This window comes from Oncorhynchus gorbuscha, unplaced genomic scaffold, assembly GCF_021184085.1.
Source record: "Oncorhynchus gorbuscha isolate QuinsamMale2020 ecotype Even-year unplaced genomic scaffold, OgorEven_v1.0 Un_scaffold_1216, whole genome shotgun sequence".
In the NCBI taxonomy this organism is placed as follows: Eukaryota; Metazoa; Chordata; class Actinopteri; order Salmoniformes; family Salmonidae; genus Oncorhynchus; species Oncorhynchus gorbuscha.
Genome location: NW_025746059.1, coordinates 95,001 through 109,879, shown reverse-complemented (window position 1 = coordinate 109,879; position 14,879 = coordinate 95,001). Strand labels below are relative to the sequence as shown.

The 14,879-nt window shown below is 43.4% G+C and overlaps 1 protein-coding gene across 1 annotated transcript in view; it reads left to right on the top strand.

Annotated features, from left to right (window-relative positions):
* The window catches only part of LOC124021801 (UPF0524 protein C3orf70 homolog A-like), a 36,344-nt gene that overhangs the window by 1,118 nt on the left and 20,347 nt on the right, over positions 1 to 14,879 (top strand). The window lies entirely within an intron of this gene.

Below are 14,879 nucleotides of genomic sequence, written 5' to 3'. Positions count from 1 at the left end.
AAAGCAGACATCCATCCTCTTAGCTGGATGGGACAAAACCGGTAGCAGGCTAGAATATTGTACGTACGGACGGACGGACGGACGGACGGACGGACGGACGGACGGACGGACGGACGGACGGACGGACGGACGGACGGACAGACGGACGGACGGACAGACAGACAGACAGACAGACAGACAGACAGACAGACAGACAGACAGACAGACAGACAGACAGACAGACAGACAGACAGACAGACAGACAGACAGAGTATGGTGAACCTCCACCAGTGTACCATTCATGGACTGTCACCCTCACAGCTGATAGAGAGAGAATGAATGATGTAAAAGATAGAGAATTCATTCAACCTCTTATTCATCAACAGACCATGTCTGTCTTGCAGCTCAGCCTCAGCAGTTGGCTACTGAGATGACTAAATAGACTACACTGTCTTACAATCTATAAGAATCTCATGACCAAGTCTCCAATAATTCAGACAGGACTGCCAGACTAGAGTATTGAGGATCGTTGTCTGGACCTTGATGTTATGAACTACAGTTGGCTCTCCTTACACCAAAATATGTTTTTAGACAACAAGCTTGTTTCTCTGCACTACAACAGACGTTGATGAAGGTGTTATCTGGTTTCTCTGCACTACAACAGACATTGGTGAAGGTATTATCTTGTTTCTCTGCACTACAACAGCTGGTGTATGATGAAGGTATCATTACATTGTTAATAATGTCTTACAACACTACAACACCAAGTAGTGAAACTGAGTGTAGTTACACTCAGCCACCAGTAGAGGGCAGGCTCACTTCCTCACTGTCTGACCAGGTTACACGTGGTGAAAACAGGTGATAGAAGACCAAGCCAATACTGAGGGATATATAGAGAGAGTGTGTGTGTGTGTGTGTGTGTGTGTGTGTGTGTGTGTGTGTGTGTGTGTGTGTGTGTGTGTGTGTGTGTGTGTGTGTGTGTGTGTGTGTGTGTGTGTGTGTGTGTGTGTGTGTGTGTGTGTGTGTGCCCAACATCCCCACTAAACCTAATCATCAGACACACTGCACTTTATCAAGTGTCAACTGTACCTTCTGCAGCAAAGTGTTTGGAGTAAATATTACACTTTCTAAGGAGTGTCTGGAACTATATCTGTCTAGACTAGCACCCATTAGAGTAGCATGGAGACTGAGTCCCAGAGAGAGTTTAGTTTTCCTCCGTCAACTAGGGAGGGAGGGGAGGAAGAGGAGGGAGGGAGGGAGGGGAGGAAGAGGAGGGAGGGGAGGAAGAGGGAGTAAATATTACACTTTCTAAGGAGTGTCTGGAACTGTATCTGTCTAGACTAGCACCCATTAGAGTAGCATGGAGACTGAGTCCCAGAGAGAGTTTAGTTTTCCTCCGTCAACTAGGGAGGGAGGGGAGGAAGAGGAGGGGAGGAAGAGGAGGGAGGGAAGGAAGAGGGGAGGAAGCAGAGGGAGGGAGGGAGAGGAGAGGAGGGAGGGAGGGGAGGAAGAGGAGGGAGGGAGGGGAGGAAGAGGAGGGAGGGAGGGGAGGAAGAGGAGGGAGGGAGGGGAGGAAGAGGAGGGAGGGGAGGAAGAGGAGGGAGGGAGGGAGAGGGAGTGTTTATCCAGGGACCATAAAGCCCTGTAGTTAACCAGGGACCATAAAGCCCTGTAGTTAACCAGGGATCATAAAGCCATGTGGTTAACCAGGGACCATAAAGCCCTGTGTTAACCAGGGATCAAGGGTTTGACGTGTGTGTGTGTGTGTGTGTGTGTGTGTGTGTGTGTGTGTGTGTGTGTGTGTGTGTGTGTGTGTGTGTGTGTGTGTGTGTGTGTGTGTGTGTGTGTGTGTGTGTGTGTGTGTGTGTGTGTGTGTGTGTGTGTGTGTGTGTGTGTGTGTGTGTGTGTGTGCGCTTTGGAGTAGTGAGACCCTAGTAAAGCCTGTGAAATGTGTTGTCAGTCAGTTTCCTTTTCCGTATCAGTAACACAGTCATCTGTCCTGACTCTTGACTTCACAGTACTGTTCAGTAACTGGTAGCTGCTGTGTCTGTCAGCCTACATCCTCTGTAATGCTCCTCCATTCTCCGTTTGCTGCATTGTTATTGTGATAGGTAAAGTCAAGCAGTCCTGTGTCTCCGGGCCGGACTCCAAAACAACATTGTTATTGTGTCAAGCTGAAGTGACAGAGGAAGGCATTTCAAAAAGTATCTCATAGTCACACTGTATTCTATAGCCTGAACACACTAATGTTATACACAGAACACCAACACACAGCTGTCTCTGGGCTGACTGTCTCTGGGCTGACGGTCTCTGGGCTGACGGTCTCTGGGCTGACGGTCTCTGGGCTGACGGTCTCTGGGCTGACTGTCTCTGGGCTGAGTGATCACTGAGAGAACAGGCAGAGAGGGGTCAGCCTCAGAGGTTATAGTTCAGCTGCCACTTGACCTCTCTGGTCCGTCAAGCCCTATCAAACCATCCGGCCCGTTGCCATTTGTGATCCCTCCACACCCAACCCCCTCTCCTCCCATCCTAGATGATTCAGACCCTGCTGTCAGCGTTAACAGAGGTATCCCACTGGAGGGATGGAGGTATGGCAACCGCTCTCTCTCCCTCTCTCCTCCTCCTATGGAAACAAACAGTGCTGAGGCTGTTACAGCCATGTTTCCATCACCTCCACTGTGTATATTATATGAAGTGTCTATAGTTCTCCCACCGACGCCGCCGTTGTTATGCATAATATTATATGAAGAGTAGGAAGTGTACATTACAGGGGTTATAGTTAATATAGGTCATAAATAATAAACAGGAAGTGTACATTACAGGGGTTATAGTTAATATAGGTCATTAATAATAAACAGGAAGTGTACATTACAGGGGTTATAGTTAATATAGGTCATTAATAATAAACAGGAAGTGTACATTACAGGGGTTATAGTAAATATAGGTCATTAATAATAAACAGGAAGTGTACATTACAGGGGTTATAGTTAATATAGGTCATTAATAATAAACAGGAAGTGTACATTACAGGGGTTATAGTTAATATAGGTCATAAATAATAAACAGGAAGTGTACATTACAGGGGTTATAGTTAATATAGGTCATTAATAATAAACAGGAAGTGTACATTACAGGGGTTATAGTTAATATAGGTCATTAATAATAAACAGGAAGTGTACATTACAGGGGTTATAGTTAATATAGGTCATTAATAATAAACAGGAAGTGTAAATTAGACAGGGGTTATAGTTAATATAGGTCATTAATAATAAACAGGAAGTGTACATTACAGGGGTTATAGTTAATATAGGTCATTAATAATAAACAGGAAGTGTACATTACAGGGGTTATAGTTAATATAGGTCATTAATAATAAACAGGAAGTGTACATTACAGGGGTTATAGTTAATATAGGTCATTAATAATAAACAGGAAGTGTACATTACAGGGGTTATAGTTAATATAGGTCATTAATAATAAACAGGAAGTGTACATTACAGGGGTTATAGTTAATATAGGTCATTAATAATAAACAGGAAGTGTACATTACAGGGGTTATAGTTAATATAGGTCATTAATAATAAACAGGAAGTGTACATTACAGGGGTTATAGTTAATATAGGTCATTAATAATAAACAGGAAGTGTAAATTAGACAGGGGTTATAGTTAATATAGGTCATTAATAATAAACAGGAAGTGTACATTACAGGGGTTATAGTTAATATAGGTCATTAATAATAAACAGGAAGTGTAAATTAGACAGGGGTTATAGTTAATATAGGTCATGAATAATAAACAGGAAGTGTACATTACAGGGGTTATAGTTAATATAGGTCATTAATAATAAACAGGAAGTGTACATTAGACAGGGGTTATAGTTAATATAGGTCATGAATAATAAACAGGAAGTGTACATTACAGGGGTTATAGTTAATATAGGTCATTAATAATAAACAGGAAGTGTACATTACAGGGGTTATAGTTAATATAGGTCATTAATAATAAACAGGAAGTGTACATTACAGGGGTTATAGTTAATATAGGTCATAAATAATAAATAGTGAATTAACAGTCTGAGAAGTAATGTGATAATAAACAGGAAGAGACATGATGTCCTCTGGGGGAGCAGGAAATGTACTACTTCCTGCTTGCGTCTACAGGCTTAAAACCACTGTCTCTGTATGTCGTCATCCCAAATGGCACCCTATTACCTATTTAGTGCACTACCCCATAGGACTCTGGTCAAAAGTGGAGGGGAGTGTATGTGTGTCTAATGGGGGTACCTGTCATCCTCTACATGTGGCTGTCATCCTCTACATGTACCTGTCATCCTCTACATGTGGCTGTCATCCTCTACATGTGGCTGTCATCCTCTACATGTGGCTGTCATCCTCTACATGTGGCTGTCATCCTCTACATGTGGCTGTCATCCTCTACATGTAGCTGTCATCCTCTACACGTACCTGTCATCCTCTACACGTACCTGTCATCCTCTACATGTAGCTGTCATCCTCTACATGTAGCTGTCATACTCTACATGTAGCTGTCATACTCTACATGTACCTGTCATCCTCTACACGTACCTGTCATCCTCTACATGTAGCTGTCATCCTCTACATGTAGCTGTCATACTCTACATGTAGCTGTCATACTCTACATGTAGCTGTCATACTCTACACGTACCTGTCATCCTCTACATGTAGCTGTCATCCTCTACATGTAGCTGTCATACTCTACATGTAGCTGTCATACTCTACATGTACCTGTCATCCTCTACTCTACATGTACCGGTCATCCTCTACATGTAGCTGTCATCCTCTACTCTACATGTACCTGTCATCCTCTACTCTACATGTACCTGTCATCCTCTACATGTACCTGCCATCCTCTACTCTACATGTGGCTGTCATCCTCTACTCTACATGTACCTGTCATCCTCCACTCTACAGGTAGCTGTCATCCTCTACATGTACCTGTCATCCTCTACATGTACCTGTCATCCTCTACTCTACATGGACCTGTCATCCTCTACATGTAGCTGTCATCCTCTACATGTACCTGTCATCCTCTACATGTACCTGTCATCCTCTACATGTACCTGTCATCCTCTACATGTACCTGTCATCCTCTACATGTACCTGTCATCTTCTACTCTACATGTACCTGTCATCCTCTACTCTACATGTACCTGTCATCCTCTACTCTACATGTACCTGTCATCCTCTACTCTACATGTACCTGTCATCCTCTACATGTAGCTGTCATCCTCTACTCTACATGTACCTGTCTGTATGTAGTACTAGTCCAGGTAGATACTGTATGTAGTCTAGTCCTGGTAGATACTGTACTGTAGTCTAGTCCTGGTAGATACTATACTGTAGTCCTGGTAGATACTGTACTGTAGTCTAGTCCTGGTAGATACTGTATGTAGTCTAGTCCTGGTAGATACTGTATGTAGTCTAGTCCTGGTAGACACTGTATATAGTCTAGTCCTGGTAGATACTGTACTGTAGTCTAGTCCTGGTAGATACTGTACTGTAGTCTAGTCCTGGTAGATACTGTATGTAGTCTAGTCCTGGTAGACACTGTATATAGTCTAGTCCTGGTAGATACTGTACTGTAGTCTAATCCTGGTAGATACTGTATGTAGTCTAGTCCTGGTAGATACTGTACTGTAGTCTAGTCCTGGTAGATACTGTATGTAGTCTAGTCCTGGTAGATACTGTACTGTAGTCTAGTCCTGGTAGATACTGTATGTAGTCTAGTCCTGGTAGATACTGTATGTAGTCTAGTCCTGGTAGACACTGTATATAGTCTAGTCCTGGTAGATACTGTACTGTAGTCTAGTCCTGGTAGATACTGTACTCTAGTCTAGTCCTGGTAGATACTGTATGTAGTCTAGTCCTGGTAGACACTGTATATAGTCTAGTCCTGGTAGATACTGTACTGTAGTCTAATCCTGGTAGATACTGTATGTAGTCTAGTCCTGGTAGATACTGTACTGTAGTCTAGTCCTGGTAGATACTGTACTGTATGTAGTCTAGTCCTGGTAGATACTGTACTGTAGTCTAGTCATGGTAGACACTGTATGTAGTCTAGTCCTGGTAGATACTGTATGTAGTCTAGTCCTGTTAGATACTGTACTGTAGTCTAGTCCTGGTAGATACTGTACTGTATGTAGTCTAGTCCTGGTAGATACTGTATGTAGTCTAGTCCTGGTAGATACTGTATGTAGTCTAGTCCTGGTAGATACTGTACTGTAGTCTAGTCCTGGTAGATACTGTACTGTATGTAGTCTAGTCCTGGTAGATACTGTACTGTATGTAGTCTAGTCCTGGTAGATACGGTATGTAGTCTAGTCCTGGTAGATACTGTATGTAGTCTAGTCCTGGTAGATACTGTATGTAGTCTAGTCCTGGTAGATACGGTATGTAGTCTAGTCCTGGTAGATACTGTATGTAGTCTAGTCCTGGTAGATACTGTATGTAGTCTAGTCCTGGTAGATACTGTATGTAGTCTAGTCCTGGTAGATACTGTATGTAGTCTAGTCCTGGTAGATACTGTATGTAGTCTAGTCCTGGTAGATACTGTATGTAGTCTAGTCCTGGTAGATACGGTATGTAGTCTAGTCCTGGTAGATACTGTATGTAGTCTAGTCCTGGTAGATACTGTACTGTATGTAGTCTAGTCCTGGTAGATACTGTATGTAGTCTAGTCCTGGTAGATACTGTACTGTATGTAGTCTAGTCCTGGTAGATACTGTATGTAGTCTAGTCCTGGTAGTAACTGTATATAGTCTAGTCCTGGTAGATACTGTATGTAGTCTAGTCCTGGTAGATACTGTATATAGTCTACTCCTGGTAGATACTGTATATAGTCTACTCCTGGTAGATACTGTATGTAGTCTAGTCCTGGTAGATACTGTATGTAGTCTAGTCCTGGTAGATACTGTATGTAGTCTAGTCCTGGTAGATACTGTATGTAGTCTAGTCCTGGTAGATACTGTATGTACTCTAGTCCTGGTAGATACGGTATGTAGTCTAGTCCTGGTAGATACTGTGTGTAGTCTAGTCCTGGTAGATACTGTATGTAGTCTAGTCCTGGTAAATACTGTATATAGTCTAGTCCTGGTAGATACTGTATGTAGTCTAGTCCTGGTAGATACTGTATGTAGTCTAGTCCTGGTAGATACTGTATATAGTCTAGTCCTGGTAGATACTGTATGTAGTCTAGTCCTGGTAGATACGGTATGTAGTCTAGTCCTGGTAGATACTGTATGTAGTCTAGTCCTGGTAGATACTGTATGTAGTCTAGTCCTGGTAGATACTGTATGTAGTCTAGTCCTGGTAGATACTGTATGTAGTCTAGTCCTGGTAGATACTGTATGTAGTCTAGTCCTGGTAGATACTGTATGTAGTCTAGTCCTGGTAGATACTGTATGTAGTCTAGTCCTGGTAGATACGGTATGTAGTCTAGTCCTGGTAGATACGGTATGTAGTCTAGTCCTGGTAGATACTGTACTGTATGTAGTCTAGTCCTGGTAGATACTGTATGTAGTCTAGTCCTGGTAGTAACTGTATATAGTCTAGTCCTGGTAGATACTGTATGTAGTCTAGTCCTGGTAGATACTGTATATAGTCTACTCCTGGTAGATACTGTATATAGTCTACTCCTGGTAGATACTGTATGTAGTCTAGTCCTGGTAGATACTGTATGTAGTCTAGTCCTGGTAGATACGGTATGTAGTCTAGTCCTGGTAGATACTGTATGTAGTCTAGTCCTGGTAGATACTGTATGTAGTCTAGTCCTGGTAGATACTGTATGTAGTCTAGTCCTGGTAGATACGGTATGTAGTCTAGTCCTGGTAGATACGGTATGTAGTCTAGTCCTGGTAGATACGGTATGTAGTCTAGTCCTGGTAGATACGGTATGTAGTCTAGTCCTGGTAGATACGGTATGTAGTCTAGTCCTGGTAGATACGGTATGTAGTCTAGTCCTGGTAGATACGGTATGTAGTCTAGTCCTGGTAGATACGGTATGTAGTCTAGTCCTGGTAGATACTGTATGTATGTAGTCTAGTCCTGGTAGATACTGTACTGTAGTCTAGTCCTGGTAGATACTGTACTGTAGTCTAGTCCTGGTAGATACTGTATGTATGTAGTCTAGTCCTGGTAGATACTGTATGTATGTAGTCTAGTCCTGGTAGATACTTAATGTAGTCTAGTCCTGGTAGATACTGTATGTAGTCTAGTCCTGGTAGATACTGTATGTAGTCTAATCCTGGTAGATACTGTATGTAGTCTAGACCTGGTAGATACTGTACTGTCGTCTAGTCCTGGTAGATACTGTTTTAACAGCCGTTCTAGATGCTCTGTCTTGAGAGGAGCTACCTGACTGCTAGTGTAGGAAGTATGAATTATTGAACAGACAGAGAGACTGCTCTGTCCACACTGACCCAGAACCAAGGGATTACCAAGGGAATTACCCAGAGAACCTAGGACAGGGATGGGCAACTCCAGTCCTCCAGGGCCTGATTGGTGTCACACTTTTGCCCCAGCTAACACACCTGACTCCAATAATCACATAATCATGGTCTTTAGTTCAGAATGTGGTTGGTTTAATCAGCTGTGTTCCCTAGGGATGGGGGAAATGGTTGACACCACTTCAGAGGTGGGCTTGAACCCAACCTGAGAGCTACACCCTGAGAACTACACCCTGAGAGCTACACCCCGAGAGCTACACCCCGAGAGCTACACCCCGAGAGCTACACCCCGAGAGCTACACCCCGAGAGCTACACCCCGAGAGCTACACCCCGAGAGCTACACCCCGAGAGCTACACCCCGAGAGCTACACCCTGAGAACTATAACCTGAGAGCTACAACCTGAGAACTATAGCCTGAGAGATACACCCTGAGAACTATAGCCCGAGAGCTACACCCCGAGAGCTACACCCCGAGAGCTACACCCCGAGAGTTACACCCCGAGAGCTACACCCTGAGAACTATAACCTGAGAGCTATAACCTGAGAGCTACAACCTGAGAACTATAGCCTGAGAGCTACAACCTGAGAACTATAGCCTGAGAGCTACAACCTGAGAACTATAACCTGAGAGCTATAACCTGAGTGCTACAACCTGAGAGATACACCCTGAGAACTATAACCTGAGAGATACACCCTGAGAACTATAACCTGAGAGCTACAACTTGAGAGATACACCCTGAGAACTATAACCTGAGAACTATAACCTGAGAACTATAACCTGAGAGCTACAACCTGAGAGCTACAACCTGAGAGCTACACCCTAAGAACTATAACCTGAGAGCTATAACCTGAGAGCTATAACCTGAGAACTATAACCTGAGAGATACAACCTGAGAGATACACCCTGAGAACTATAACCTGACAGCTACACCCTGAGAACTATAACCTGAGAGCTACACCCTGAGAACTATAACCTGAGAGCTACAACCTGAGAGATACACCCTGAGAACTATAACCTGAGAGCTACAACCTGAGAGATACACCCTGAGAACTATAACCTGAGAGCTACAACCTGAGAACTATAACCTGAGAACTATAACCTGAGAGATACAACCTGAGAGATACACCCTGAGAACTATAACCTGAGAGCTATAACCTGACAGCTACACCCTGAGAATTATAACCTGAGAGCTACACCCTGAGAACTATAACCTGAGAGCTATAACCTGAGAGCTACACCCTGAGAACTATAACCTGAGAGCTATAACCTGAGAACTATAACCTGAGAGCTATAACCTGAGAGATACACCCTGAGAGATACACCCTGAGAGCTATAACCTGAGTGCTACAACCTGAGAGATACACCCTGAGAACTATAACCTGAGAGATACACCCTGAGAACTATAACCTGAGAACTATAACCTGAGAGCTACAACTTGAGAGATACACCCTGAGAACTATAACCTGAGAACTATAACCTGAGAGATACACCCTGAGCACTATAACCTGAGAGCTACACCCTGAGAACTATAACCTGAGAGCTACACCCTGAGAACTACACCCTGAGAGCTACACCCCGAGAGCTACACCCCGAGAGCTACACCCCGAGAGCTACACCCCGAGAGCTACACCCCGAGAGCTACACCCCGAGAGCTACACCCCGAGAGCTACACCCTGAGAACTATAACCTGAGAGCTACAACCTGAGAACTATAGCCTGAGAGATACACCCTGAGAACTATAGCCCGAGAGCTACACCCCGAGAGCTACACCCCGAGAGTTACACCCCGAGAGCTACACCCTGAGAACTATAACCTGAGAGCTATAACCTGAGAGCTACAACCTGAGAACTATAGCCTGAGAGCTACAACCTGAGAACTATAGCCTGAGAGCTACAACCTGAGAACTATAACCTGAGAGCTATAACCTGAGTGCTACAACCTGAGAGATACACCCTGAGAACTATAACCTGAGAGATACACCCTGAGAACTATAACCTGAGAGCTACAACTTGAGAGATACACCCTGAGAACTATAACCTGAGAACTATAACCTGAGAACTATAACCTGAGAGCTACAACCTGAGAACTATAACCTGACAGCTACACCCTGAGAACTATAACCTGAGAGCTACACCCTGAGAACTATAACCTGAGAGCTACAACCTGAGAGATACACCCTGAGAACTATAACCTGAGAGCTACAACCTGAGAGATACACCCTGAGAACTATAACCTGAGAGCTACAACCTGAGAACTATAACCTGAGAACTATAACCTGAGAGATACAACCTGAGAGATACACCCTGAGAACTATAACCTGAGAGCTATAACCTGACAGCTACACCCTGAGAATTATAACCTGAGAGCTACACCCTGAGAACTATAACCTGAGAGCTATAACCTGAGAGCTACACCCTGAGAACTATAACCTGAGAGCTATAACCTGAGAACTATAACCTGAGAGCTATAACCTGAGAGATACACCCTGAGAGCTATAACCTGAGAGCTATAACCTGAGTGCTACAACCTGAGAGATACACCCTGAGAACTATAACCTGAGAGATACACCCTGAGAACTATAACCTGAGAACTATAACCTGAGAGCTACAACTTGAGAGATACACCCTGAGAACTATAACCTGAGAACTATAACCTGAGAGATACACCCTGAGCACTATAACCTGAGAGCTACACCCTGAGAACTATAACCTGAGAGATACACCCTGAGAACTATAACCTGAGAGATACACCCTGAGAACTATAACCTGAGAGATACACCCTGAGAACTATAACCTGAGAGATACACCCTGAGCACTATAACCTGAGAGATACACCCTGAGAACTATAACCTGAGAACTATAACCTGAGAGCTACAACTTGAGAGATACACCCTGAGAACTATAACCTGAGAACTATAACCTGAGAGATACACCCTGAGCACTATAACCTGAGAACTATAACCTGAGAGCTACAACCTGAGAGATACACCCTGAGAACTATAACCTGAGAGCTACAACCTGAGAACTATAACCTGAGAGATACACCCTGAGAACTATAACCTGAGAACTATAACCTGAGAGCTACAACCTGAGAGATACACCCTGAGAACTATAACCTCAGAGCTACAACCTGAGAGATACACCCTGAGAACTATAACCTGAGAGCTACACCCTGAGAGCTACAACCTGAGAACTATAACCTGAGAACTATAACCTGAGAACTATAACCTGAGAGATACACCCTGAGAGCTACAACCTGAGAACTATAACCTGAGAGCTATAACCTGAGAGATACACCCTGAGAACTATAACCTGAGAACTATAACCTGAGAGCTACAACCTGAGAGATACACCCTGAGAACTATAACCTCAGAGCTACAACCTGAGAGATACACCCTGAGAACTATAACCTGAGAGCTACACCCTGAGAACTATAACCTGAGAGCTACAACCTGAGAGCTACAACCTGAGAGCTACAACCTGAGAACTATAACCTGAGAGCTACAACCTGAGAGATACACCCTGAGAACTATAACCTGAGAACTATAACCTGAGAGATACACCCTGAGAGCTACAACCTGAGAACTATAACCTGAGAACTATAACCTGAGAACTATAACCTGAGAGATACACCCTGAGAGCTACAACCTGAGAACTATAACCTGAGAGCTATAACCTGAGAGATACACCCTGAGAACTATAACCTGAGAACTATAACCTGAGAGCTACAACTGTATGATCAAATAGAAATATATTCATGCAGTGTATGTCTGTTTCCTTATTAGTCCCTGGAGGCTGGGTTGGAGTGGTACTATGCACGTTCTCCTCTGTGATTACTCAGAGGGACAGGAAGTGAAACTAGGGCTGAAAATAGGAATGGATTTGGCACTCGTGGTTTTTGTGAATATTTGTTATTAAAAATGCAAAAAAAAACCAGTGGCCTCATTTTACATGAGTGGCTGAAATGTTTCATCCTGAAAACAGGTTTTCTACCCCTCTTCAAAACCAGTGGCCTCATTTTACATGAGTAGCTGAAATGTGTTTCATCCTGAACTGTAGTTTTATGAAACCTGTATGATGTTTGTACTATACAATATGACATACAATACCTTCTGTCTCTACATGAGCTCCAGAGGTGTTTCCTTCACAACTTAATATGTTGTGAAATGTTCATTACTGTTGGTGAGATGGAAAGGGACCGTTGGTGAAGGACAATCAGTCACAGCTAGTGGTGTTAGATAGAAAGGGACAATCAGTCACAGCTAGTGGTGTTAGATAGAAAGGGACAATCAGTCCCAGCTAGTGGTGTTAGATAGAAAGGGACAATCAGTCCCAGCTAGTGGTGTTAGATAGAAAGGGACAATCAGTCACAGCTAGTGGTGTTAGATAGAAAGAGACAATCAGTCCCAGCTAGTGGTGTTAGATAGAAAGGGACAATCAGTCCCAGCTAGTGGTGTTAGATAGAAAGGGACAATCAGTCACAGCTAGTAGTGTTAATAATAATAATAATAATTAGATAGAAAGGGACAATCAGTCACAGCTAGTGGTGTTAGATAGAAAGGGACAATCAGTCACAGCTAGTGGTGTTAGATAGAAAGGGACAATCAGTCACAGCTAGTGGTGTTAGATAGAAAGAGACAATCAGTCCCAGCTAGTGGTGTTCGATAGAAAGGGACAATCAGTCACAGCTAGTGGTGTTAATAATAATAATAATAATAATAATTAGATAGAAAGGGACAATCAGTCACAGCTAGTGGTGTTAGATAGAAAGGGACAATCAGTCACAGCTAGTGGTGTTAGATAGAAAGAGACAATCAGTCACAGCTAGTGGTGTTAGATAGAAAGAGACAATCAGTCACAGCTAGTGGTGTTAGATAGAAAGGGGACAATCAGTCCCAGCTAGTGGTGTTAGATAGAAAGGGACAATCAGTCACAGCTAGTGGTGTTAGATAGAAAGAGACAATCAGTCCCAACTAGTGGTGTTCGATAGAAAGGGACAATCAGTCACAGCTAGTGGTGTTAGATAGAAAGAGACAATCAGTCACAGCTAGTGGTGTTAGATAGAAAGAGACAATCAGTCACAGCTAGTGGTGTTAGATAGAAAGAGACAATCAGTCACAGCTAGTGGTGTTAGATAGAAAGGGGACAATCAGTCCCAGCTAGTGGTGTTAGATAGAAAGGGACAATCAGTCACAGCTAGTGGTGTTAGATAGAAAGGGACAATCAGTCCCAGCTAGTGGTGTTAGAAAGGGGACAATCAGTCACAGCTAGTGGTGTTAGATAGAAAGAGACAATCAGTCACAACTAGTGGTGTTAGAAAGGGACAATCAGTCACAGCTAGTGGTGTTAGATAGAAAGAGACAATCAGTCACAGCTAGTGGTGTTAGATAGAAAGAGACAATCAGTCCCAACTAGTGGTGTTAGATAGAAAAGGACAATCAGTCACAGCTAGTGGTGTTAGATAGAAAGGGGACAATCAGTCCCAGCTAGTGGTGTTAGAAAGGGGACAATCAGTCACAGCTAGTGGTGTTAGATAGAAAGGGACAATCAGTCCCAGCTAGTGGTGTTAGATAGAAAGGGACAATCAGTCACAGCTAGTGGTGTTAGATAGAAAGGGGACAATCAGTCCCAGCTAGTGGTGTTAGAAAGGGGACAATCAGTCACAGCTAGTGGTGTTAGATAGAAAGAGACAATCAGTCCCAGCTAGTGGTGTTAGATAGAAAGAGACAATCAGTCACAACTAGTGGTGTTAGATAGAAAGAGACAATCAGTCCCAGCTAGTGGTGTTAGATAGAAAAGGACAATCAGTCACAGCTAGTGGTGTTCGATAGAAAGGGACAATCAGTCACAGCTAGTGGTGTTAGATAGAAAGAGACAATCAGTCCCAGCTAGTGGTGTTAGTCATGTCACCAGATCTGCATATTACTGGGACTTGTTTAATGTCGCTGCCAGAGCCAATAATGTATGTCATCTCTCATTCGAGAGTGCGTATGTATGTGTCGAACCAAAGTTTATTGGCGTGTGATTAGCAGAGGTAGATTCCCAGCTGTGCTTGAGAGCTCAGCCTAATCATCTGTAAATGTCTCTAAATACCACCAGTCCCCATGATGCATCTCTTCACAGCATCTCTGTGAATTCATTATTCATGACATAACATCCAATCAGGTGGGAGGGAGGTTGACGACCAGGAAACTCCCTGTTTAGGGGAACTGTCTCTGCATGTAGTGTCTTTAGTATGACATTAGCATGTTATAGCATGTATTACTCGCTAGCCCTGCACCCCTTTATGTGGGTTAAAACCCCTTTTGAAGGCTAAAGTGTAGCTAAGCTAACGACACTGAAACAGCCTCGGGAAGTCTTCAGTGAACCATCTGAAATGCTTCGTTAGCAGACTATGAGTCTTCCTATAGTGCTGA